The 25,665-nt window shown below is 35.8% G+C and overlaps 1 long non-coding RNA gene across 1 annotated transcript in view; it reads left to right on the top strand.

Annotated features, from left to right (window-relative positions):
- LOC135197600 (uncharacterized) overlaps positions 1–25,423 on the top strand; it is a 109,220-nt gene extending 83,797 nt beyond the window's left edge. Inside the window, exon 3 of the long non-coding RNA XR_010310623.1 lies at positions 25,314–25,423. This is a non-coding gene — a long non-coding RNA (uncharacterized LOC135197600). The remainder of the gene's footprint in view (positions 1–25,313) is intronic.
- Positions 25,424–25,665: the final 242 nt, after the last annotated feature.

Here is a 25,665-nt window from a genome sequence, read left to right as displayed (position 1 = left end):
CATCAGAATATCCTAATCACAATGATGTTGTGGGTTTGTATTGTTTGGAAAAAAACAAATTTCTTTTTAATTTATTATTTTTCCTTGTTTTAGAGCCCCCTTAAGGCTGTGTTAATGGTGGTACATTTATGGCCGTTTTCTGTGAGATCTGCATGTCCCAGTCAAGGGTTGATATTTGAAGAACTCTTCAAGAATGACGTGCGATTATGTTGACGATGCGCCCAAAATCTTTGAATCTTTCGAGTTTCATTAAGATATGTTGTTGTTGACTTGGCAATAACTTTTATGAGAATCCTTTTTCCATCTTTAAACAGCACTTTGTCAAGTTAAATGCTGTTTTTGTGCGGGTAATGGAGTTACTAGTCAGTCACATTGATCTTCGGTTGATACGGAGAAGAAATTGCCCTTTTATTATCGTTGTTATGTCTTAGTCACGTTGTCTAAAAGTGGTCTTGCTATCTGCACTTTCAGTTAGCGAGAGAGAGAGAGAGAGAGAGAGAGAGAGAGAGAGAGAGAGAGAGAGAGATAGTTTTACTTAAAGATGCCACGAATTGCTCCTCATAGTCTGGAGTTCTTATTTTCCTTAAATTTCATATCAAAGTCTCCCAGGGCTATTATTACTGTTTCTCTGTATTTGAACATGAGAATATATTATAGGGAAAACTTCAAGGATTCATTAATAACTGTGGATGGGACCGGTAAGCTCATGCTCGTTTCTAGCCCAGGCCAGAAGAAACCGAGAGAAATGAACAGTACATAAAAAGAAGGGAACGACTTGCCATGTAGGTAGCGTTACCATCGCCTCCTCTTGAAGCAAGAAAACCAAAGTCAGGAAAGACAGAAGCAGGAAGAAAATTCCAAAGTGTGAGAGTAAATGGAAAGAAACTGTAATGCCACTAGGAATGCCAGTTTTTACTGAGGGAAGATGTGGCCTGGTGGGTGCTACGAGGCTGCATGAGGGGAGGGAAGGAGTATAGGTCTCCCCTTGAGGTCAACCGACTAATGGCGCGAGAACCAGTTTCACATTGAACTCATTTGGAACTTTGATCTGATACTTCTGCCGTCTCTGAATCCTGGACAGTTTTGCCTACAGTATTCCCAAGTTCCATTCTTTCACGCTCAGTATGCATTAATGGCTTATCCTAAAAGTGTCTAGGGGAGTATCCATTGTCTGACATCTGTCGCTTTATGTGACCTGCCTAGAGCATCAGATGTCTAGATAGATGAAAATGATGAGTTCTTTTCGTATTTGATTGTTACTTCGTATTTTCCAGTAAGTGGTTATGTGGTTATGGACATTTGTCTTGATTTGTTTGTAATAAGCAATTAGTTGAGCTTTAAAATGGTTATCAGCTATGTACCGTCAAACTAGCCAAGCTGTGATTACATAATAGTATGTCCTATGGCTTGACACATTCAGAACCAAGACAAGACCATTGTATGTCATACCAGCAACAGAAAAAAGAAAAAGATAATGACCGTCAAGCTTAGATATTGAGCAGAGTAAGCAGAGGGTATAAAATTTTATTTATACGACAATTCAAAGGCTGAAGAGTTCAATGAACCAACAGCATTAAGGAGTTGGACGTCCAGTCGCTGTTTACAACTCTCTCTCTCTCTCTCTCTCTCTCTCTCTCTCTCCTCTCTCTCTCTGTCGAGATATGTTCGGTTCTTTCCGCATGCACATGCATACTAATCATATGTGAGGAACCTGACGTTACTTGTTACATTATTCATGCAGTAATATCAAGAATAGCTTAATAAAGATAATGGAGATTATCGTAGCCCTGTAGGCCATTGTGTTGGTTGTCCCGAAATGAGACAGTTGATGATTATTCACCATACATTCATTGACGATTTTCGAATAGAATTAACATAGGTTTTAAAGGTGGTTCTTATAAGCGCTTCTTAAATAGAGGGTGGTCTTTCTTTACTTACATATTTCTTGCAAACCTGCTGTATTTAGTCCGTCTAGTTAATTATGTCTAGTATAGTACACTGAACCCTCGAGTTCGTATTTTCAGTGACTAAAACTCTTAGATTCATTACATCGGGAAATGTACAGTAGAGTATAACGGGAAACCTTTGCAGCCCCGTTTTTCTTGCGCTGAGAAATGCGAAGTTTTTATCAACATTGTGAAGTGTTGAAAGAAACTTTCCTTCGTCGATGAACAGCTGCTAAGCAGCCTGTTTACCATTCCAGTCTGGAAAGACAGCGTCGAGAAACCGCCAGTCCTGCTTGCTGTGTGAGAGCGGTAGCTGATTGACCAATAACGCTTTCGAATGGGGGAATTGGAAGATGGAATGGATGGAAAGAGGAGATACAGTTGAAGAATGGGTCGAGTAATAAACCCCTTCCCATGAGATCATGATGTGATCCTAGCCTTACCCAGTAATTATGTTCAGGCGAAAAAATGATTAATCCTTCCGATACCATGAGAAAAAAAAATACTTATGCCTTTGATGGGTAGATAACCTTTGCTGTTTATGTGGCTTGCGTGTTTTTGCCAGAACCTGTTCCGACCGAGTCCTGTTATATGAGCCTCTCGGATAGGCATGAAATATCACGTCGAGTTGGTTGGGGATGGTTTTTAGATAGGCTTTCGAGACAAAATAAAAAACGGTGGTACATTGTCAAAGATTAATTTCTTCATTTTGTTTAGTGTGAGATTGATATAACAACGCACATTAAAATGACTTTTTAGGAAATACATGAGTGAAAGAGTATTGAAGGACGATACATCGTATTTGATACATTTTCCAGCCATCAACGAGCTCGCCATCTGCTTCCAAGTTAGCTCTCGGGTTTCTCATCTCATTGCAGGTTTGCTTGACAACTTAACGGTACAAATCTTGAAAGGTTTTAATCTGCAGGACATGCTTGTCCGTCGGGATTCCGGATAAAATTTCTTTCTCTTGCGAGGGATTCCTGGCTGCACTCGCCTGCCTGGGCGATGTTGCATGGCATCCAGCTCGTGATAACGAACCTTGCAATGAAGTGAGGGAAATGGATAAATTTTGCAGAATGTGTGAATGCGTGTGTCCGACAATGTTTTATGAAGTTGAGGCAGCATTGGCCAAGTAAAGCTAATGTGTTATTATAAAGGGAAAAAAAAGTTTCTCACAGCTTAACAAGTTTTTGTTAGCAGTTGTTCATAAATGCCAAAAAGTTCATATATATATATATATATATATATATATATATATATATATATATATATATATGTATCTGTGTGTGTGTGTTTGTGTGTTTGTATACTTTTATTATATGGACATATACGTATATATTTCTGTGTTCCAGGAGATGAGAATACATCCCAAAAATAATTCGAAAACGCATTTCCAGTTGGTCAGCATCTTGAGGAAGGTGCTGATCAGTGACTCATCCAGAGGCTTTATTGCCCGAAAAATATTAGTGACCTTCCAAGTCACTCGAAGGCACCTCAACGTAGATTATACATTTCGAATTTCTTAAGTTGAATCGACATGATTTTTCAACAAATGAAGGCGTACTGAAGCATGTGTTACATGCGCTGTACAAAAGCTTATTATTACATGCGCATCATAGGAACGTAATGTCTAATACATTACATAAAAACGCAATTTTTCTTATCTCGAACATATGCTAATCCGGAGTACAGCCAGAATGGAATAACTGACCAACTCGGGTATCAGAAAAATGCACTTCACATTTACAAAAAAAACGCACAAGAGTATTTTACCAAGTACAAATGAGAATTTCACCATTCCCTTACACCCTCCTGATAATTGCACGTTGCATTGTATTGCATTCCGCCGATGACTCGCGCCATGTTGCTAAACCATCCTCCGTCTGTATTTTGAGTACAGCGCATTCCCTGCCGTTAGCTTTAGTGCTCACTAACTTTTCTTGGATGAGCAATAGACGTCACAGAGCCCCGCACGAACGACAGATAAGAGGAGAGAGATGAGGGAATCCCTGAGTTTTATGCCTCTATTCTCCAGCACATTCTGCCGTATGATTACAGTTGAAGTTATACGCGCGTCCTTTCCTTATCCGAGCCTGCCATATAATTACAACCTTCCTTCGAAGTCCGGGAAAGGGTCGCTACGGAGCAAATCACGCATGAGGCGTTGGAAAAACTCTTCTCTCAGGTGACCCCGACTGCACGGATGGGGCATTTCTGAACCTAGCAACGGACAGGTAGTGTTGTTGCTTGCTCATCGTACATCAACGAACAGTATAAGTGCCCTTCTAATACTCTGATTTTTTTCATCTGTCCACCCGCCTGTGGTGTTTGCGTATGGTAACACTGCGTCCTGGGCTTTAGATAGTTATGCTATGTGTAAGTTTTAGGTAAATAAAAGGATATCTGGTGTACATTTACAACTGAGAAGTGTTTTAATAATTTACTGTATACGAATTACACCGTTAATATTAGAAATAGGATATATTTATTATTGTTGAATGTACGCTGACTGTAACTATCTAAAGCCCGGGACGCAGTGTTACCATACGCAAACACTTCAGGCGTGTGGACAGATGGAAAAAAACGGAGTATAGCCATGCGATTGTAGGAGTAAGTGATAGGATGTGGAAGTGAACTGTAGTTGAGCAGACCCAACTGCCTTCATGAATTTAATTATTCATCTTTATATTTATACATTTATTCATTTATTTATGTAATTATTTGTTTAACTATTTATTTATTTATTTATTAGAAATAAATAGTGGATATAGCGTTTATTTGGGATGCCCAGACATGATGCATTCTTAGGACGCTGTAACAACCCTTAACTATCAACAGTATGAATATATATGTAAATTTTTACTGTATACATCATTATTCACTTAAGACAGACTTTTGGAAGGTCCTAAAAAAAACTTGATTTTCTTAGTAACTGGCTAATCAACAAATTAGTTAAACTCAGCAAAGGCATTTTATTTACCATAGGTTTTTGAGGGACATCTAAGCAATTTTTTTTTCTTAGCGGGTTCATATTTACATCTCAGGGTCAGATGAGTCTCATGTACTTTATTTGTTTTATCATATTTGCGCTGTAATATTTCTCTTTTGTTATTTTTTCTGTACTACTGTCTCTCTTTTCAAGTACTGGACTTGTTTCCCTGTTGGGACCCTTGGGCTTATAGCATTCTGCTCTTTCTACAAGGACTGCGGCTTTGATGATAATAATAATAATATAATAATAATAATAATAATAATAATAATAATAATAATAATAATGTAATTCAATCAATTTCTTCTTAACCTTGTTGAGTGGTCGTATTTTTATCTATCTACTAAACAATAAGTATGATCTTGCGTCTGATTACTTCTGTGTTCGTGTAATTATTGGTTTAAGCAAAGTGGTTTGTTCTGTTGCGAGGAATCTGGCATTGACAGCAAAGCATTTCCTGCAGTGGCACTGACGAGTAGAAAAATTGTCAGGAACATGCCGTCATGAAGCGAATAGTATCTCTTCTGCATTCATGGTCTCCAGACGACTTGGGACTATCTCGGATGCCAGAAATTGTTCTTGCCTTGCCAGAAATTTCTGAGCAACATTCTGTCTGTATATTTGTTTTGTTTTTATTACTATAAAGATTTAGTATTGTTGTCAAAGTAGCCTTTTTTTTTTCTTAAATACTGAAAGATATTTTTTCAACATCTGCTTTCCTGAAATATATGAAATATATTGCTGAAAAAGAACTAGTCCTGGAGTTAAGTTGATATTGAATAGATAAAAGTATTTTCGTCACGAGACCTATTAAGTCTTTAAAGAAAGGTTTACTCGGATGTTCTTCGAATAGCACAAGTAAAATTGGATATTGCTTCATTCTTTGTTCATTTGAACGGCTGAAATTGACAATGAGACTGAGTCAAAGACCTCGGAGTTTTATTGTAAGTCAGGTTTCATTCTTGTTTGCAGGATTGTTTTTTCTGGCCCTTTAAGACAAGGAACCTGTCGCTTTTCTTGTTTCTAAATTTTGATGATGATGTCATTTGTGAATCATTTTAAAATTTCATTAATTAAATGCATAAAAGTATATATACCTAATACCTTAGTGTTTTCTGACAGCCTCTGACTTGCATCAGTGAAATTAAACCTTTTATAATAGTATTATTAATTTTAAGAAGACCATTATTACGGCTTCAATCTTGACAACAAAATGAATATGATCGTAGAACTGAGTGATGTGACTCTCACGAGCCACATTGCTCGTCAATCAGATTCATATTCACCTTGAGTTGCCATTCCATCTTCTCTAAACTTCATCGTGTTCGTTTCGTTTATTCTCTTATTTTAGGACTCTTCCGTGAGAGATTATTTTCAATCTCCTGGTTGACAAAAGGCTAGTTAGTGTTTCAGTGACCTCTTTTTCCTCCGAAGGAAAATTAGTTCGTGACGTCTCTACGTAATGTCTTCCGAGCGCCTCATTAGTTGGTAAAAGTTCTTATTTTGAAAATATTGAATCAGAATTCTAAAATACCCGGACGTTATTCAGTTGTAAGTCAATTTGTGTGACCTCTTAGAGTATTTTAAGGAGAATTGTGACACTCAGCTCGAAGAAAACATGAACTAAGAGAAATAATTTTTCGTTTTAGCGGTGGAACTAATCACTCACGCACATTTTACTGTATATAAACGAATACTTTCAAACCCCATTCTTTGTTAGAGATTAAAAGACTTTACCTTTGCAAGCGATATCGAAAAAGAATTGTTCCATCTTCGGGACATGACAGTTATAACAAATGTTGTGCGTTGAAAATTTGACAGGTGATGATGCTTGAAATATGAGACATTTGTATAAATCAAAAGGCTTCTTGTGTAAAGAGAAATTCTGGACCAAAATTGCGAGAAAATTTCAGCAATAGTCTTCTGACCTTTATTAATGAAATTAAAACCTCCCATACTTCTGGTGTGTAAAAAAAAAAATCCCCAAATTTAATGATTATGAGATAACTCTACTGTCGTCCATGTTTTATATAAGAAGGAATTGTTACAAATTATTAGTAAAAAGCGCGAACTTGCACCATCTCACTGCGAATCAGGAATCATCAACATCAAAAACGTTTTGACCGCGTAGAGGGGTAGTTCCGTCAGTGCAACTTACGTGGTGCACTGTAGGCTTTACTTGCTCTAGGTGTTTGCAGCGTCCCTTCGGCCCCAAGCTGCAATCTCTTTCTCTTTCATTCGTTTTGCTTTACTTTGGTTCATATTGTCTTTCCTCATTCTTGCTATCCACCTTCTCCTAACAATTGATCCATTGTGCAACTGCGAGGCTTACGTCCTTTTACACCTTTCAAACCTTCTCACTTATCTATTTCCTACCAGGTCCCCTTTTACCTCAGTTGCTTAGACATTCCTACAGGTCTTCTTCCAGCTACTAAACATCTGCTACTTTTTCATGCCCTTCTCATCCCATGTCCAAATCCTCTTTGTCTTTAAGATCTCCAGTCTTGTTTTCTAGCCTCTTGATAGCACAGCCCGCCACCAGTTCCTCATTCGAAATACGAATCTACGTTAATCACATCGATCATTTCTTTAGTTTTTTCCTCTTCATCTTTTTATCTGCGCTGAGTTTTGTTAATTTAGGTGTTCACTTTTTTCTATGCAGCAATTTAGTAGCTCGTAACTTTATCATAACTTTATCGACGCTTTGATTGCTGCCGGGAAGAATATAATTTGTCTGGAGATTATATTTCTTTGCCTAGGATAATTAAACCTCCTCACATGTGGATGATTGAAGTTCTGGTAACATTCATATAAGCAATTACATACAAGTAGTAAATACAGGAATGAAGCTATCTTAACGTTCGTATAAAAAACTATAGTATACTTTAAAAAGAGTAAACATAGAAAGGAAACTATGATAATTTTCATAAAAACAATTACGTATAAATATTGACACAGGACTGAGGCTATTTTAAAAATTCATATGAACATGTATTTCTGAATAATTGATGCCCGAGTGAACCTATTTTATTATTTCATATAAACAAAGTCATGCATAAACATATAGCATATCCCTGCCTTTCCCCTAAGGGATAATAAGGCAGGCGAAGTAACGCTTATGACCGCCCAAAGACGCGAGGGCGGTCACCCCAACGATCGCTGAAGGGTCACCGAGCATGGGCGTGTGAGGTAATTCGGCTGGTTTCTTTGCCGGCTGCCATTTATATTTTTTTCTTTTCCTTTTCCTTTCTTTCTTTCCATCTGTTAGCTGCGAGGGAGTTGTTGCCTTTTTTGTTTGTTACAAGTAGTTTATTGCCCTGTTTTTGTCCATAAATGGATGTTAAGTTTTTTATTTAAATTATTTCTAAAAATGTTTTGGTTAACTTGCATTTCTCTCTCTCTCTCTCTCTCTCTCTTCTCTCTCTCTCAATGTATGTAAAAAATGTATTCGATTGTAAGAAGACTTTAAATTCACTTTAACAGGTTTCAGTATCCATTTTTTTTATTGAATATCGTTAGGGTCATAGTGTAACAGTACAGTGACCTATCTCTTAGGTGTGAGTAATCTCAGTTAGGTGAGAGAGAGAGAGAGAGAGAGAGAGAGAGAGAGAGAGAGAGAGAGAAGGTTTTAGAGCGGCTTTTCTCCGCATGAAGAAACAAGGAAATTAAGCGAGTAGTTTTTCTTTCAGTGCTTGTGATATAATGGATGGCGTCGTAAATTCACAGATTATTATTATCCAAAAAGAGTCAGGAAAAACCGCGTGACGTCTTCGTTCATAGGTGTTGTAACTGGATGCGTTCAGAAACCAGCGCAGATTGATTTGAGTTACAGATCTCTCGTAACCTCTTTGTGGTTGAAATAGACGCATCTGACTGGCATAAATACGTTTTAGTGGGAGTTAGGTTTCTGAAGAGGAGTGTTTCAATAAACCGATTTAATCTTAATCACAATAAATCAAGTGGGTAAACATACCAAAGTATGGCACTCGGCTCTGAAGTGACTTTTCCACATGTTCCAGTTGTTCTGTTGCGTTTGATCCATACATATATTGTGATGGATACTCCATATGAACATTCGATTGCTTAAAATGAGAAGCGACATGTGAATTATTGTTCATTGTATTCCACTGATAATTCCTGTCAGCAACTGATGACAAGTCTCGAACCATCATCATCTTTAGATTTCCAGTTACTATGTTTTCCTATAGTTTGTAAGGAATGAACTGTTTTCAGATAGTTTGTTGTAAGGAATTAAATATGTTTTCAGAAAGTTTGCAAGGGATGAACTATATTTATAGATAGTTGCAAGAAATAAAAATGTTTTCAGATTGTTTGTAAAGGACAAACTATGTTCTCTAATAGTTGGTAAGAGATAAAATATGTTTTCAGATAGTTTGGAAGGGATAAACAATTTTCATATTGTTTGTAAAGGACAAACTATATTTTCGAATATTTTGGAAGGGATAGAATATGTTGTCAGGGATACATGGTTTGCAGATGGTTTGTAAGGGATGGACTATTTTTCTCAGAGAGTTTGTAAGGGATAGACTGTTTTCAGATAGTTTATAAGGTAAGAGATTGCTATGAATGATATGAACGAAGCTTTTAGTTTATAAGAATTAAGATTCTGCTTTGTCAGTCTGGTGCTTTGAAGAAAAATCATCAGACGACCCATGTGAGTTGGGCAAGATAACAAATGTTAATAAGCAACACTATGCTAATGAGCACTGTCGCAGCATAGCTGGGACGGGTGACCGTTGGGACCTTAGTCACATAAAAGGACCCAAACTCCGGTTAGAGAGAACATGAAGAAGAACCAGTCTTTACGCTTGAAATCGGTAAGGACAACTACTTTTTATAACCCTTATATAATTTTCCTACATATTATGTAGTTAAAAGTCGTATGACTGACCTGCCGTTGGTTGGTTCCGGATGCTACTTCATTCAGACTTGCTATAGGAAAAGTTTGGCTCGCCTCGTTCCCTATACGTAAGTGACCTCATTAGAAAAGGGGAGATCCCGTTGTGTGTGGATGCCCTATCAGTGAGAGAATGTAGGTGACTTTTTATAGGGGTGGGGTGGAGAGAGAGAGGAGAGAGGGGAGGGGGGGGTGTTTGGGTTGTAATGTGGTTTGTTAGCTGCCGTGCTTAATTTGTGATAAGACATTTTTAATATTGTTTGCGCAAACATTATGGTCTGTTATTAAGTATTGAGTAATTTGCAGTATGGAATTTGGTCAAGATTGGTCTGATGTGACGGAATTAAGATTTTTTTTCTTATAGGATGTGTGTTGTAATGTGGTTAAAGCGCTTGCGCACGTGTTTGTTGATAGTCATAATGGTATTGCCTTATGAGCATGACTCTATGAAGCAGCAAAAAGAGACCATGACAATAACTGGAACCAAAGAAGCTTTTACACACTATTCAAGTTATTAGAGTGTAATTTTTCAATGAAGGCAGCAGCTAAATAGACTGAAAAATTATGTACGTATTGGCCTTCATGACATTAGGTACAATTCTCATTCAGCTGTAGAAGAGGTCAAGGACAAGTATAGTTGCTAAGCCAGATCTGAAAAGCATGCAGATTTAATTAATTTAAAATTAGTACTGTTTTTATGTTACAAAAATTATATTAATTTGGATGAGATCACAATCTACATTTTGAATGAATCAGTTGCTGTTGCTGGTAGTTATCGTTGGACTGTAGTTATCATTTAACACCATAATTAGTAGATGATGGACGCCAATGTTTTTTAAGGTTTTGCATTATAAACTAATAAACATTTTTAGATGTAAAACACGCAATTGAAATTATGTGACACGCGCAGTTTGTAAATTAGTCATAATTTAAGAACACATAAAAAAATTCGCTTCATTGACTGTGAAAACGACTCAAAGTCGTTCTGTTCCATGGGAGATTCGTGTCATCTGATCTCATTCTTTCTTTTTTTTTCTTTTTTTTTCCTTTCTCCGCATAACCCTTTCTTCATCTAATGCCCTTGCTTAGCGACGCATCCTTTTCTCTCCTTATTCGCTTTCTTCTCTGCGTTCCTGGTAACTCTTTCCTTCGTGTCAGGTATGATTTCTGTTGCAGTTGGGTGAGGTAATGTAACTCTCTCTTTAGTCTTTTACTGTTGTACTATTTCACGTCTAGATTTGCCGTATTTTCACTACGGATTCAAATATACTATATTATCATCGATAGCGCCCAGTAGAGTCTGAACGGGTTGCTTTAGGAGCAAGCGCCCAACTGGCATGAGGATGGTGTAGTTTATAACAACGAGAAACAACAGGTAGTACACACAACGAATTAAATTACAGTGAAATTAAGTAATAGGATTGAATGTAGCATCTGTGATCATGGCTAGTGTAATAAATTAGTATTTTCACTGAGACGTGAATTGTATGACGTCTGTCTATGAGTACATTCGTCCAATTTTTTTTAAACAATATGTTCCATGTATTTTATCACGTTTGAGAGAGAGAGAGAGAGAGAGAGAGAGAGAGAGAGAGAGCTTAAATGTGTTTTTCCTAGCACTGCATTTGTAGCATACCGAACTTGCTTCAAAATTATCAATAACTCAAAACTAACATATTATTAGTAACTTTTTTTGTTGCATTACATTATCAGTGTAACAATATGGTTATTTGATAAAGAGGAGAAGCTCATTTCATGACAGAATCAGATATGCTTCCCGAAGCCCATTTTGAGAGCAAATGTAAAAAGGGTACAATATTCATTATAAATACCTGCCTACCGATGGAGAGGGGTATTTCTGAGCATTAGGGTGTTTTAACTTGTGTTTAAACCTTAGCTCAATCGTTATACCCTTTCTAAACCTTGAACTTTTTACAGTGTGCCCCACTTATTTTGCGTTGATTTTTTTTATTGGCATAGAAACTTAACTAAAGATGGCGCCGGTAAACGTGCATTCCTATTCAAGCCACTGCATTTCCTTGATTAATTCAAAGACACAGTGAGCTCTGTGTTCACGGAACCTTATTGAAATGGAACAAATTGTGAGAGGACGGTCACTATGGAAGTTTGACCGACTGCTGTAACCGGACTACATCTCTCCTCTCCTCTCTCTCTCTCTCTCTCTCTCTCTCTGTACGTGTTTGTATAGAAACGCATGAGTGATGTACAAACTGCGTGTGCCACGTAACTATAATTGCGTGTATTACACATCTGAATATGCTAATTAGTTCTAATGTAAAACCTAAAAAAAAAAATTGGCCACCCTACATATAATAATTACGGTATCAAATGATAACTACACTCCTACGATTACTACCAACAACAGCAACTGAATAATGTAAAATGTAAAATTGAGACCTTATGAAAAGTTATATAATTTTTCAACATGAAAACAGTACTAAAGTTATAATGTAATTAAATGTATAAGCGTTTTAGATCTGGCTTAGCAACTCTACTTGTAATTTACGCTCTACTACGACTGAAAGCGAATTGTACCTAATATCGTGAAGGCAGTAGAAAAATGTTCAGTGTATTTAGCGGCTTCCTTTGTTGAAAAATTGCACTCTAATAACTGTGAAATGCTTGCAAGAAAGAGCTAAGCTCGTTCTTGCAAGCATTTCACAGTTATTACGCTCAGTTGTAGTAGAGCGTAAATTACAAGTATAGTTGCAAAGCCAGAGCTAAAACGCTTACACATTTAATTACATTACAACTTGGTACTGTTTTCACGTTAAAATTTTTTTTATAAATTTTATGAGATTCAATTTTACATTTTACATTATTCAGTTGCCGTTGTTGGTAGTAATCGTAGGAGTGTAGTTATCATGTGATACCAAAATCATTAGATGTAGTTTGGCTGGTTTTTTTTTATCAGTTAAATAAAAAAAAATTTGCAGTTGACTAGACATTGCCTCCCATTATTCAGATGAAGTGATGTTCAGATAATAACTGCTTGATAAATTATTCTAACTTATCTAACCTATTTCCTGTTGCGCGTTGCTAGGTAAACTATGAAAATAGTGTATTTCTGAGTAGAACAGCAATTGTCATAATAATAATAATAATAATAATATGCTTTATTTCGGCTCGGGGCCATATACATTGAATATACAAAATACAGACAGTAGCATACACAATCTAGATACGTGTGATATGATAAAATAGAAAAAGAAAATGAATAATCGGCACTTATCCACAAGGTAGCTGAGGTAGCATAAAAGCTAGTAATCATCATACTGGTAATAACAGTAATAATATTGGTGAGAAAAAAAAATATGCATTGAGAGTAATAACAGTTGGTGCACATATTATATAACTCAAATTTCAACTATGAGACCTTAGGTGGTTACAGTAGTCAGGTCCAGAGGGCTTAATACATAAATTAAATGTAAATAAAACTTTAACTTGATAGTAATCACAGTAATAATGAAAAAATTAAAATATCAGCAATAAATGTAATAATGACAAAAACTGCAGATGACATCTTGCCAATACAGAGATTAAGTCCTTTAGGGGACAAAGGCCTCATTTTCCCATCTTTCCCACAATTTAGATTTCCGTCTTGCTTCACTCCTTAGGATGCTTTGTATGAGCGAGTTGCTGCTGTTTCTCACTCGGGTTACCAGACTGGACATTGTTCGCCTAACAATGATTTTTAAATTGTCCAGGTGGTTTTCTATGAACATCTGTGTGGCGGAGTGGTAGCGGGGAGTGTTTGTGAGGCGTCTCAGAATGTCATTGTGCACAACAGTGATGCGTCTCATGGTCTCTCGGGTATAGTTCGTCCAGAGGGAACACCCATAGATACTGTAGCAGTACGAGCGGAATAGCAGCAGTTTCACTTCTCGGTGACAGAAGGCAAACCTCCTTGCAATCATGTTGCCCGCTGCACATAGTTTACGACGCCTCTGTTCAATGTCTGCCGTATCTTTTAGGTCGTCGGTGATAATGTGACCCAAATACGGAAATTCGTGCACAAATTCCAGCCGATGGTTTCCGAGGAAAATTTGAGGTTCTGCAATATGCTTAAGCGATCTCGGGAGCAGCGACATGCACTGGGTCTTGGTTTCGTTGTATTATTATAATCAAATTCCCTCTGCATATTGGCGGCAAGTGTCGATGAGTCGTTGGAGACCTTGCACTGATGGGGAAATCAGAACCATATCGTCGGCGTAACAGAGGTTGTTTATAGTTGTTTCATTGACGGTGCATCCGATTGGGAGCGAGTTCAGTTTGACAGTCAAGGCATCTGTGTACGTATTAAAGAGGTATGGAGAGAGAATGCCCCCTTGCCGAAGCCCGTTTAGGGGGCCGAAGGTGTAAGATAATACGTTTCCCCATTTGACACAGAATTGCTGTGTGGAGAACCAGCAATGTAAAATGCCAATTAGGTACAGGGGTGTGCCCCTTTTATGCTGCTTCAGGTAGTTTACTCTGTCAAATGCTTTTCTCACATCTACAAAACAAAGGAAAACAGGAGAGGCTGATGATAGGTAGTAGTTCAGCAATTCTTTCAGTATGTAGATGCAGGTGTCGGTTGAGTGGTTTGCTTTGAACCCGAACTGGTTGTCAGTGGTGTGTAGAAAGGGGAGAAGTCTCACTAGAAGAACAGACTCAAGTATCTTCGATGCGATCGTTGTGATTGCAATCGGCCGGTAGTTGCCAGGGTCAGCTGCATCCTTTAGCTTGTTTTTGATTAATGGTATCAAGTGAACTAAGAGTAGGGAGTCTGGAAGAAACCGGTGAATTATGCACGCATTGAATAGGGCAGCTAGCAAAATGTAAATTATCGGATGGCAGAGTTTGAAGGCCTCTGCAGGAAGACCATCACAGCCGGCGATTTATTATTAGGTAGGCTGTTTATGGCATCGCTGATGTTACCTGGCGTAAAACGGTCAGATTTGACGTTTATTGGTATGGTTTCAACAGCAGGAAGGTTCAGATGAGGTCATTTTTCGCTTCCAAAAGTTATTGCTTTCCCTTTTCTCTCCTTTGTTCTTAACTCCCTTTACAGCCTCAGACTCATATCTAATAAGTTAAGTATTCAAACCTCAATACGTTAGCTTCAATATTCTACATGTTTTATTACTTAAAAGTGTTGTTATTGCATTATAATTCAGTATATCTGGCTGAAAACCGCAGGTATGATTTGATTTTTTTTTTTTTGCTTAACTCCAAGAATTCAGTACAAACCCTCGTCTTGATTGTTTAGCCAAATGAATTTTTATTATATTTGGTAATAACGTTAAAGAGGTAATTGCTGAGACAGTGCCGATACGTGTACATTACCTTACAAGCACAATGTCCGTTTCTGTCTGACACTTGAATTACATTTAAAAGATTTACTTAAAGTACGATTCGCTTTCAGAACGTCACTCAATAAATAATTTATCTTCGGCAGCTTGTGTACAGTAATCTTTATACCACTGGCAAGGAGGCAATATTTTTGTTTTGTCATGTCTGTGTGTCTGTGAACCGTTAGCAGCATTACATAAAAAGATCCAATATGTTTCTAAGAACATCTGAAGATTTTTTTTCCTTGGGGGGGGAAGGGGAAGGCAATGATGAGAGTTTGATGAAAATGACAACTTCCTGCTGCTTGTGAAAGAAGACAGAAATGATGTGGAGTATTCGAGTTACTTTACCATTCACGTCTTCGCGAGAAAAAACGAAAATGACGTTGTACTGATTTTAAGGAACTAAAGTAATGACTTTGGGAGAGATTTGCTGTCTCTGGTTATCCTTTTCTAGTTTATTTTTATTTGGCCTTGCTCTTCAGCACGTTTTTATTCATCTGGATATTCATTTTGCTGCAGAAAAGATGCAGAATTTATTCGCAAACCTCCTTTATGACATAATACGCCACATGTCGTCACTATTATCCTTCTCTCTAGTATTGTATGTCTGACCGCAGTGTGACTCTCTCTCTCTCTCCTTCCGATTCATGTTTTGGTGCTGTTTTGTTCCAAGTATCTTATTATATATGTGCTAACTTGTATCTGTACAATATTTTTCGTTGAAGGCGAACCGCCCTAACCATAAATCAGTCGTATGAGTGGGTGATTGGCAGCTGTGTGTGGCTTCACGGAACTCGAGAATGAATAACCTGTATTCTCCTCATAATATTTGAATGCTATTCTTCCCCAAAAGGCTTGTGTGACTGTCTATACCATCAAAATATGCAACTCTGTGCATAAGTGTTGAATGTCTTTCTGACAGATGGGTATGTTGCTTTTTATCTTCGTGCATTAAGGAGATTTTCTCTGCTCTTAAGATATTTGTTGTGGAAAAATTCTGCTGGATACTGGATTGCTATCGTCAATATGTGTTTGTCCCTAACGAGAGGACTTGTATAATTGCTCTCTCTCTCTCTCTCTCTCTCTCTCTCTCTCTCTCTCTCTCTCACACACACACACACACACACACACACAGTGATTACTTCATTTTAGTCAGAAATAATTCAATAATTCTTGCATTTATGGTATTTAGTAACGTTTATCAAAACAAGCGAAGAGCACGCCGCGTCTGAAGTATCTTTGTTGACTTGACCTGATAGAGCACTTTTAGAAGTTGCAGTTGCATGCTGATGAGGGCTAATGCGTTCCCGTGTTATCAAGCAAGAGTCCGTAAGGGAACAACACCACCTAAGCAAAGCCAGTCAAACTTGAAAATGCATTAGTGCTTTTTGACGAAGGTTTCTCTTGGGAACGCTGCCGAGGCTAAACTTGAAATCTCTCCATTAAGAACTCTGTTCGCATAACGGTAATCGTCTTGGGTTTCCTTTGCCTCGCGCATCTACAGGTTGATTTACATTGAGCCGGCCGTATGCCGTCATGGACCCTTGCCTAATGGAGCCCCTTAGTGGGAAAAGGAATAAGGGACCTGTTGTGGATGCCTGAATTCTGCCCAACCGACAGAGACGCGATCGTATCGATGAGAGAAGGGACAGTATGTATATATTCCTTTAAGTTTTCAGTCATGGCTTCAGAAAAACCTTGGTTCTACGCTGGAAGGGAAGTTCCTCCGTACCTGGTGTTTCATTTTCTAATATATATATATATATATATATATATATTATATATATATATATATATATATATATATATATATATATATATATATACTACTATATATATATATATATATCTAATATATATATAATATTTATATATATATATATAAAATAATTAATATTATATAATATTATATATTATTCTTATATATTTTGTATATATAATAAAATACCCGTAATATATAATTATAATATATATCAGTATATATATTAGTAATGGTAGTAATAAGTTTATGTAATAGAAATTTATTTGTCTCATTTGTGTTTGCGCAGTAGCTCAAAACATTAATGTCAGAGTTTAGTGGACTGTGAGGATGTTACATCTTGAATAAAATAAAAGCTGTCATCATTTTAATGTAGATCCGGAACATCTCCTTGATCCGTAAATCTAGAATTATTTTAATAACTTCAAAACATTGCCCAATATTTTCAATTGTAAATGAAAAGATTACTAAGCGTATGGTTTGCGTAGGCGATTGTATATTCTAACTACTGAGCCCGAATACTTTTGGCTACGAACGAAAGTAGGCACAAAAATTGTTGCTAATAATATGTACGTTGAAAAACAAGCCTAATCATTACAATAATTTAATAAAATACCAAAAGTAAGCTGAATTATGTGTTATGACAAACTTACAAAAAATTGCTGATGATACGATCTGTGATTTTTATTGAATTTTGAATATTTACTCGTGTTATACGCTAAACTAAAAAAAAAAAAATAAATGAGACGTAAAATGTTGAATACATAACGAAAGACCATGGGGACAGAGTGGATTGAAATTCAGTCCAATCATTATAATTCAGCAAAAAAAGAAAAGAAAAAGAAAACGATATGTGCTGCCTATATTTTACGATTAATGATCTCTTCTGATTTCTTATACCTTTTCATAAGAGAGTCATTTTCGTTGTCAGAGAATTGCACGTTGTTGTTATTATAATAATAATAATTATTATTATTAATTGCAAATTAATAGTATTATTATTATTTTAGTATTTTTATTATAACTTTCGTGAAGATGGAAGTACACTTTGCTGTCCTCATTATGATAGACGGGAAATAATCCTTTTACAAAAACACATTGACATACCGTAGATGGATTGGCGTTACTGAACTTACTGGGCTCAACCTTAATTTTTCTCTTCCTTTAAGCTCAACACCGGATACCCTTTATCCAGATACTTTTAAGGCATCCACTACTTCGTTAATGAGCCCTTGATTGTTGCCTTTCTATTTTCATCTCGTTCGTTTGAATCTGCGCGAAAGTCCGCAACTCGTTTTTAGTTCCGTTGTGATAGAGAACTGGATTCAGTTATTTTGACCCCGGCTGTTACTATACGAAACTCTCTCTCTCTCTCTCTCTCTCTCTCTCTCTCTCTCTCTCTCTCTCCTCTCTCTCTCTCTCTCCTGTAACCAGGTTATTTTCGTGCTTAGACGGAATATATTAAAAATGATTTCAACTCAAAATTCCACCGCTGTATTTCACTTACGGCTTTTTTCGCGCCGTGCACTTCCGAGCTCAAAATCATGATGACTGATGTTCTGTAACAACAGGTTCAACGTGTACAGATAATTGTGGATTTCTTCTTCACGCAACGGGTTTAGTGCGAAATACCTTGACAATCTCTCTCTCTCTCTCTCTCTCTCTCTCTCTCTCTCTCTCTCCCCTAATTTGTATTTCCCGTCCCTTTCCCAGCGGTCGTTTGTCAGTCGGCTGTTCCACCAAACAAAAACCAGAGATCCTTGAAGTAATAACCGAGACAGGGCTCAGATTTCAATGATGTGATTTTATTTCTTTCCTTTTTTTTCTTTTTTTTTTTTTTTTTGTTTTTTTAGTCATCCACCGTTTCCCTGTTCATAGATTATAGCAGTAAGAACTAGATACTTCATTTCTCATCTTTCTCGTGAATTTTTAGAAGATTTAACAATTGCGTTTTGTTACAACAACAAAATTATTTGTGGCGGGAATCGTTAATGATAATGCTATTATTATTATTATTATTATTATTATCATTATTATTATTATTATTATTATTATTATTATTATTATTATTATTATTATTATTATTATTTGGTGCTGTGTTTTTATCATTATATTCTTACCGTCAGGTATTTAGTTAGGAACGCATCGAAAGTTGCGAAGAGTTTACCCAGATTTTACAAATATAGATAATTTCGCGCTTTGATCACAATACATAGAAACCCTTATACGAGAAGACTAAAAGCACCCACAAAGGAGAAAGATTTAGGATCACACGATTGGCAGCAGATAAAAGAAACATCTTCCAGATTTATTTTATTTTTCCCTAAAATTTGTCGACAAGTCTGGAGACCTCGAGGTGGCAGGTTAGGTCAAATCTCTCGTACGTATATCTTAACATCAGACTCCACCCTACCTATAATGCTTTCAGTACCGTAAAAACATTATCCTTTTTTTTTTTTTTTTCATTTTTACTGTTTTTGCCTGGGGAAGCTGCGTCGTAGATAAATTGGTAAGAATCGTTTTAAAAGCACTCTAATAATTTGCATTTATTAAGTAAGTTGATGTGGTTCGTGGAGAGGTCTCGGACTTAATCGAATTTGTTAGTTTCTTTAGCCTGTTACTGAAGAATAGCTCTCTTTCACAGTGTATGAACTTCTTGTGGGTATTGTTGGGCATATAAATTTTTGCAAGAATAGGACTTAGTACTTCCACGTGAGATAGAAGGACAAAACAATTGGCATTTATTTTCAATTGTAAATGAAAAAGATTACTAAGCGTATGGTTTGCGTAGGCAATTTGTATATTCTAACTACTGAGCCCGAATACTTTTGGCTACAAACGAAAGTAGGCACAAAAATTGTTGCTAATAATATGTACGTTGAAAAACAAGCCTAATCATTACAATAATTTAATAAAATACCAAAAGTAAGCTGAATTGTGTGTTATGACAAATTTACAAAAAATTGCTTATGATATGATCTGTGATTTTTATTGAATTTTGAATATTTACTCGTGTTATACGCTAAACTAAAAAAAAAATAAGACGTAAAATGTTGAATACATAACGAAAGACCATCGGGATAGAGTGGATTGAAATTGAGTGCAATCATAATTTTTCAGCAAAAAAAGAAAAGAAAAAGAAAACGATCTGTGCTGCCTATATTTTACGATTAATGATCTCTTCTGATTTCTTATATCTTTTCATAAGAGAGTCATTTTCCATGTCAGAGAATTGCACGTTGATTTTATTATAATAATAATAATAATAATTATTATTATTATTATTAAATGCAAATTAATAGTATTATTATTATTTTACTATTTTTATTATAACCTTCGTCAAGATGGAAGTACACTTTTCTGTCCTCATTATGATAGACGGGAAATAATCCTTTTATAAAAACACATTGACATACCGTAGATGGATTGGCGTTACTGAACTTACTGGGCTCAACCTTAATTTTTCTCTTCCTTTAAGCTCAACACCGGATACCCTTTATCCAGATACTTTTAAGGCATCCACTACTTCGTTAATGAGCCCTTGATTGTTGCCTTTCTATTTTCATCTCGCTTCGTTTGAATCTGCGCGAAAGTCCGCAACTCGTTTTTAGTTCCGTTGTGATAGAGAACTGGATTCAGTTATTTTGACCCCGGCTGTTACTATACGAAACTTTTTTTTTTTAATTCTCTCTCTCTCTCTCTCTCTCTCTCTCTCCTCTCTCTCTCTCTCTCTCTCCTGTAACCAGGTTATTTTCGTGCTTAGACGGAATATATTAAAAATGATTTGAACTCAAAATTCCACCGCTGTATTTCACTTACGGCTTTTTTCGCGCCGTGCACTTCCGAGCTCAAAATCATGATGACTGATGTTCTGTAACAACAGGTTCAACGTGTACAGATAATTGTGGATTTCTTCTTCACGCAACGGGTTTAGTGCGAAATACCTTGACAATCTCTCTATCTCTCTCTCTCTCTCCTAATTTGTATTTCCCGTCCCTTTCCCAGCGGTAGTTTGTCAGTCGGCTATTCCACCAAACAAAAACCAGAGATCCATGAAGTAATAACCGAGACAGGGCTCAGATTTCAATTATGTGATTTTTTTTTTTTTTTTTTTTTTTTTTTTTTTTTTTTTTTTTTTTTTTTTTTTTTTTTTTTTTTTTTTTTTGTCATCCCGTTTCCTGTCAAAGTGCAGTAATGAATAGATACTTCATTTCTCATCTTTCTCGTGAATTTTTAGAAGATTTAACAATTGCGTTTTGTTACAACAACAAAATTATTTGTGGCGGGAATCGTTAATGATAATGCTATTATTATTATTATATTATTATTATTATCATTATTATTATTATTATTATTATTATTATTATTATTATTATTATTATTATTATTATTATTTGGGTGCTGTGTTGTTTATCATTATATTCTTACCGTCAGGTATTTAGTTAGGAAACGCATCGAAAGTGCGAAGAGTTTACCCAGATTTTACAAATATAGATAATTTCGCGCTTTGATCACAATCACATAGAAACCCTTATACGAGAAGACTAAAAGCACCGACAAAGGAAAAGATTTAGGATCACACGATTGGCAGCAGATAAAAGAAACATCTTCCAGATTTATTTCATTCTTCCCTAAAATTTGTCGACAAGTCTGGAGACCTCGAGGTGGCAGGTTAGGTCAAATCTCTCGTATATCTTAACATCAGACTCCACCCTACCTATAATGCTTTCAGTACCGTAAAAACATTATCCTTTTTTTTTTTCATTTTTACTGTTTTTGCCTGGGGAAGCTGCGTCGTAGATAAATTGGTAAGAATCGTTTTAAAAGCACTCTAATAATTTGCATTTATTAAGTAAGTTGATGTGGTTCGTGGAGAGGTCTCGGACTTAATCGAATTTGTTAGTTTCTTTAGCCTGTTACTGAAGAATAGCTCTCTTTCACAGTGTATGAACTTCTTGTGGGTATTGTTGGGCATATAAATTTTTGCAAGAATAGGACTTAGTACTTCCACGTGAGATAGAACAATTGGCATTTATGTGTCTATAAAATACGCATATATATATATATATATATATATATATATATATATATATATATATAATAATTATATATATAATATAATATATATATATATATATAATATATATATATATATATATATATATATATATATATATATATAATATATATATATATAATAAAAGGAGCCCTTATGCCAGACCGCAAAAACAATCTTGACTTCATAGAGGCTTTTGATAAATTCATATCTGACAGAAACTACAGCCGTGAAGAGATATGTTTAAAAGGTGTGTTACTAAATGCTTTAACTGACCTAAATAAGAAATATCCTGTTCCCCGTAGATTTATGATAACCATCCGCTCGCTAAAAAGTTAGATGTTATAATAAGTAGATCAGACAAAGACGGCAAAACCGTAATAATGGACAAAGACTTCTACCTCGACAAAATCAACCAACTCCTTAGCGACACAAACACTTACGACAAACTGACGAAAAATCCCCTCCAAAACGTCCCCACAGAATTTTTTCGGAAAATAAGATTAATTGGCTAAGACAAAAAGAGTATTGAAGTATTAGAGAAATTTAAAGTAATTAATCCTAATCTCCCCTACTTTTATGGCCTTCCCAAAACTCACAAAGACAATCTTCCATTCAGACCCATCGTTTCATGTGCCGGAGCTTCAATTACAAAATTTCTAAATGGTTAGCTGGCCTCCTTTCCCCTTTTTTAGGCACTTTTTCTCCCAGTCACATTAAACATTCGGAAGATTTTTGTCACAAATTCAGAGAAGCACATATACCACTTCACAACATAAAACGTTTAAGCTTTGGCGTAGATTCCCTATTTACAAAAGTACCAATCCAAGACGTTCTTCAGTTTTTGAGGGAAAAATTATCCCCCTATTCAGATCATTTCCCATTGGCACTTGACAAAATAATAAAGTTAGTTGAATTATGTGCATCTAATAACGTATTTTCATTCGGGGAATCATTTTTAAGCAAAAAAAATTTCGGGTGTAGTATGGGTAGTCCTTAATTCCTGTTTTAGCCAATCTGTACATGGAATACTTTGAAACTACAGTAATAAATGCAATAAAACCCAAAAACATGCTGTGGATGAGATATGTAGATGATATTCTTACATTTTGGGATAATAGGTGGGGCAATTTTAATGAATTCCTTTCAAAATTAAACGCATTAGTGCCCAGCATCAAATTTAAAGTTGAAGGGGAAACAGACAACAAAATTCCTTTTCTTGGTGTTTTAATAATCAGAGACACGACAGAGTACAAATTTACCATATACAGAAAACCAACGTTCTCACTTTCATACATTCACTACTTTAGCTATCACGACATTGCTATCAAGATAGGTGTAGCCAGCAACCTGTTCTTAAGAGCCTTACGAATTTGTTCCCCAGATTTCCTGGAAAAAGAATTTGAACTAATTCGTAAGCAACTTTCGTCTTTAAAGTATCCTGACCATATAATTGAGAAAGCAATTCACAAAGCAAACGTAATTTTCTACCGACCCCCTCAAAACAAGACCAAAGAGACACCCAACAATAAAATAAAAATTCCTCAACTGGACAGGATTAACACAGTGACTCAGACCCTCGGAAAATCTAACCCTTTTGCATTTACTTACCCAAACACCTTAGCCAAATCCCTGATTAACGTCCAAAAAAGGAAATTCCCAAGGAAACAGGGGTTTATGAAATCCCATGCCAGGACTGCGACCAATCTTACATCGGACTTATAGGAAAATCACTTCCCCAGAGATTAATACAACACAAACGGTCAGCTAGGTATGGACAACAGAACTCAGCTATTTTCAACCATATAAATGAACATAACCATAGAATAAACTGGAATTTGTCACGTCTAATTTATAGCAGCAACTGCCGGTACAAGAGTCAAATGATGGAATCGGCCTTAATAAAAGAGAGGCAGGTAATGAACATCTCAAAAGGAGCATGAGATTCAGATGTGATCGACAAGGTTTTCATTCAACCAACGCTTAAGAAGATTAAAGGAAGATTATCAGCGGGGGTGACCTAAATTGGCTTACCTGTGGATGGATCTCTTGGTATAAATACCACCTTTTCTGTAAACTTTTCTCATTCATATACCTGAAGAGAGAGACAGCAGTCTCTGAAATATAGTACTTTTCTCTCTACATTTTGGTGTTTTTATGGGCTCCTTTTATTAGATGGAATTCTGTTGTAACAGAACATTTTTACTAGTCATATATATATATATATATATATATATATATATATATATATATATATATATATATATATATATATATATATTATATATATATGCGTATTTTACAGACACATAAACGTCAATTGTTCTATCTCACGTGGAAGTACCAAGTCCTATTCATACAAAAATGTATATGCCCTACAATGCCCATAAGAAGTTCATACACTGTGAAAGAGAGACGGCTATTCTTCAGTAACAAGTTATAGAAACTTCACAGTAGATGCACTTGACTTCATCATATGAAGGAATACCACAGTTTCATGTGGTATTTGCTTATATATATATATATATATATATATATATAAGTATATATATATATATATATATATATATATATTGAGTGTCAGTTGGCTACAGTGCCCAAAGAGACAGCAATTTTTAAGTAACAGGTTAAAGAAACGTTGCAAGAATAACATAGTCATATACTTAAATATTCTCTTGAGCAGGTTATGTTCGAACATACTGAATCCTTTTTTGTGGTAGTAGTACTACTATATTGTAGGCTTCATTTTATTGACCTTGGTTCTCCTGATACCTGGATTTTATTTTGTGTCCTGCAATTTATTAATAGCATTATGTCCTGTACAAATATATTTTACTGCTTGATTCTTATAAGAAACGTCATAGGGATAAGCATATTTTTACACATTCGTATTTTAATAATGAAATTCAGAAACACTGTATTACTTGCATGTGCTTATTGTTTGTCGTTCAGTTGATTTGTTTTAAGTTATCCAAATAAAATTACCATAGTCAGTCATAGGCTTACTTTAGTATTATGTTTTTTTTTTTTACACTGAACTCACTTCATGTATGTCACTTTACATGGTAAGAGGATAATAATTTGTCGATTTGTACATCCAGCATAAGTAACAGTATGTAATCTGACAACCAAGTAATTCCAGCTACATCACTGTTAGATCACAGTAAATCTAAACGAAACAAAATAATATTATGCTGTGCCTAAGACATGGAGGAGCTTTTACACGCCTCTCTTTTTTTTATGTGTCCTAACCCACAATCAATTTACGTGTGTTTTAATCTGCAGGTAGCAGGAAAAACATAAATCGCCAATACCAAGTTAACGTCCAGGAGAGATTACTAATGGTTGCTGCAGCGTGCATGAACTCGACTTGATGGCAACTCTGTCAGTAATTCTCTTTAATGGAATTGTATTTACATAAAATGTAGAATTTTTATTTAAAGACTAAAATTTTAAATACAAAGATAAGATCTCCATTAGTTTTTTAGGAAAAACTGTTAGGCCCCATCAAAATACCATTGATATGATAATAGACAGATTCTCTGTCATTCTTTGCCAATCAATTCAGTAGATCTATTTGTTCTTCCTCTCTCCTCATCTATCATTTATTATATATATATATATAATTCCCTTCTTG

This window comes from Macrobrachium nipponense, chromosome 21, assembly GCF_015104395.2.
Source record: "Macrobrachium nipponense isolate FS-2020 chromosome 21, ASM1510439v2, whole genome shotgun sequence".
Lineage (NCBI taxonomy): Eukaryota > Metazoa > Arthropoda > Malacostraca > Decapoda > Palaemonidae > Macrobrachium > Macrobrachium nipponense.
Note: the sequence above shows the minus strand (reverse complement) of the source record. Positions and strands in the feature narration are given on the sequence as shown.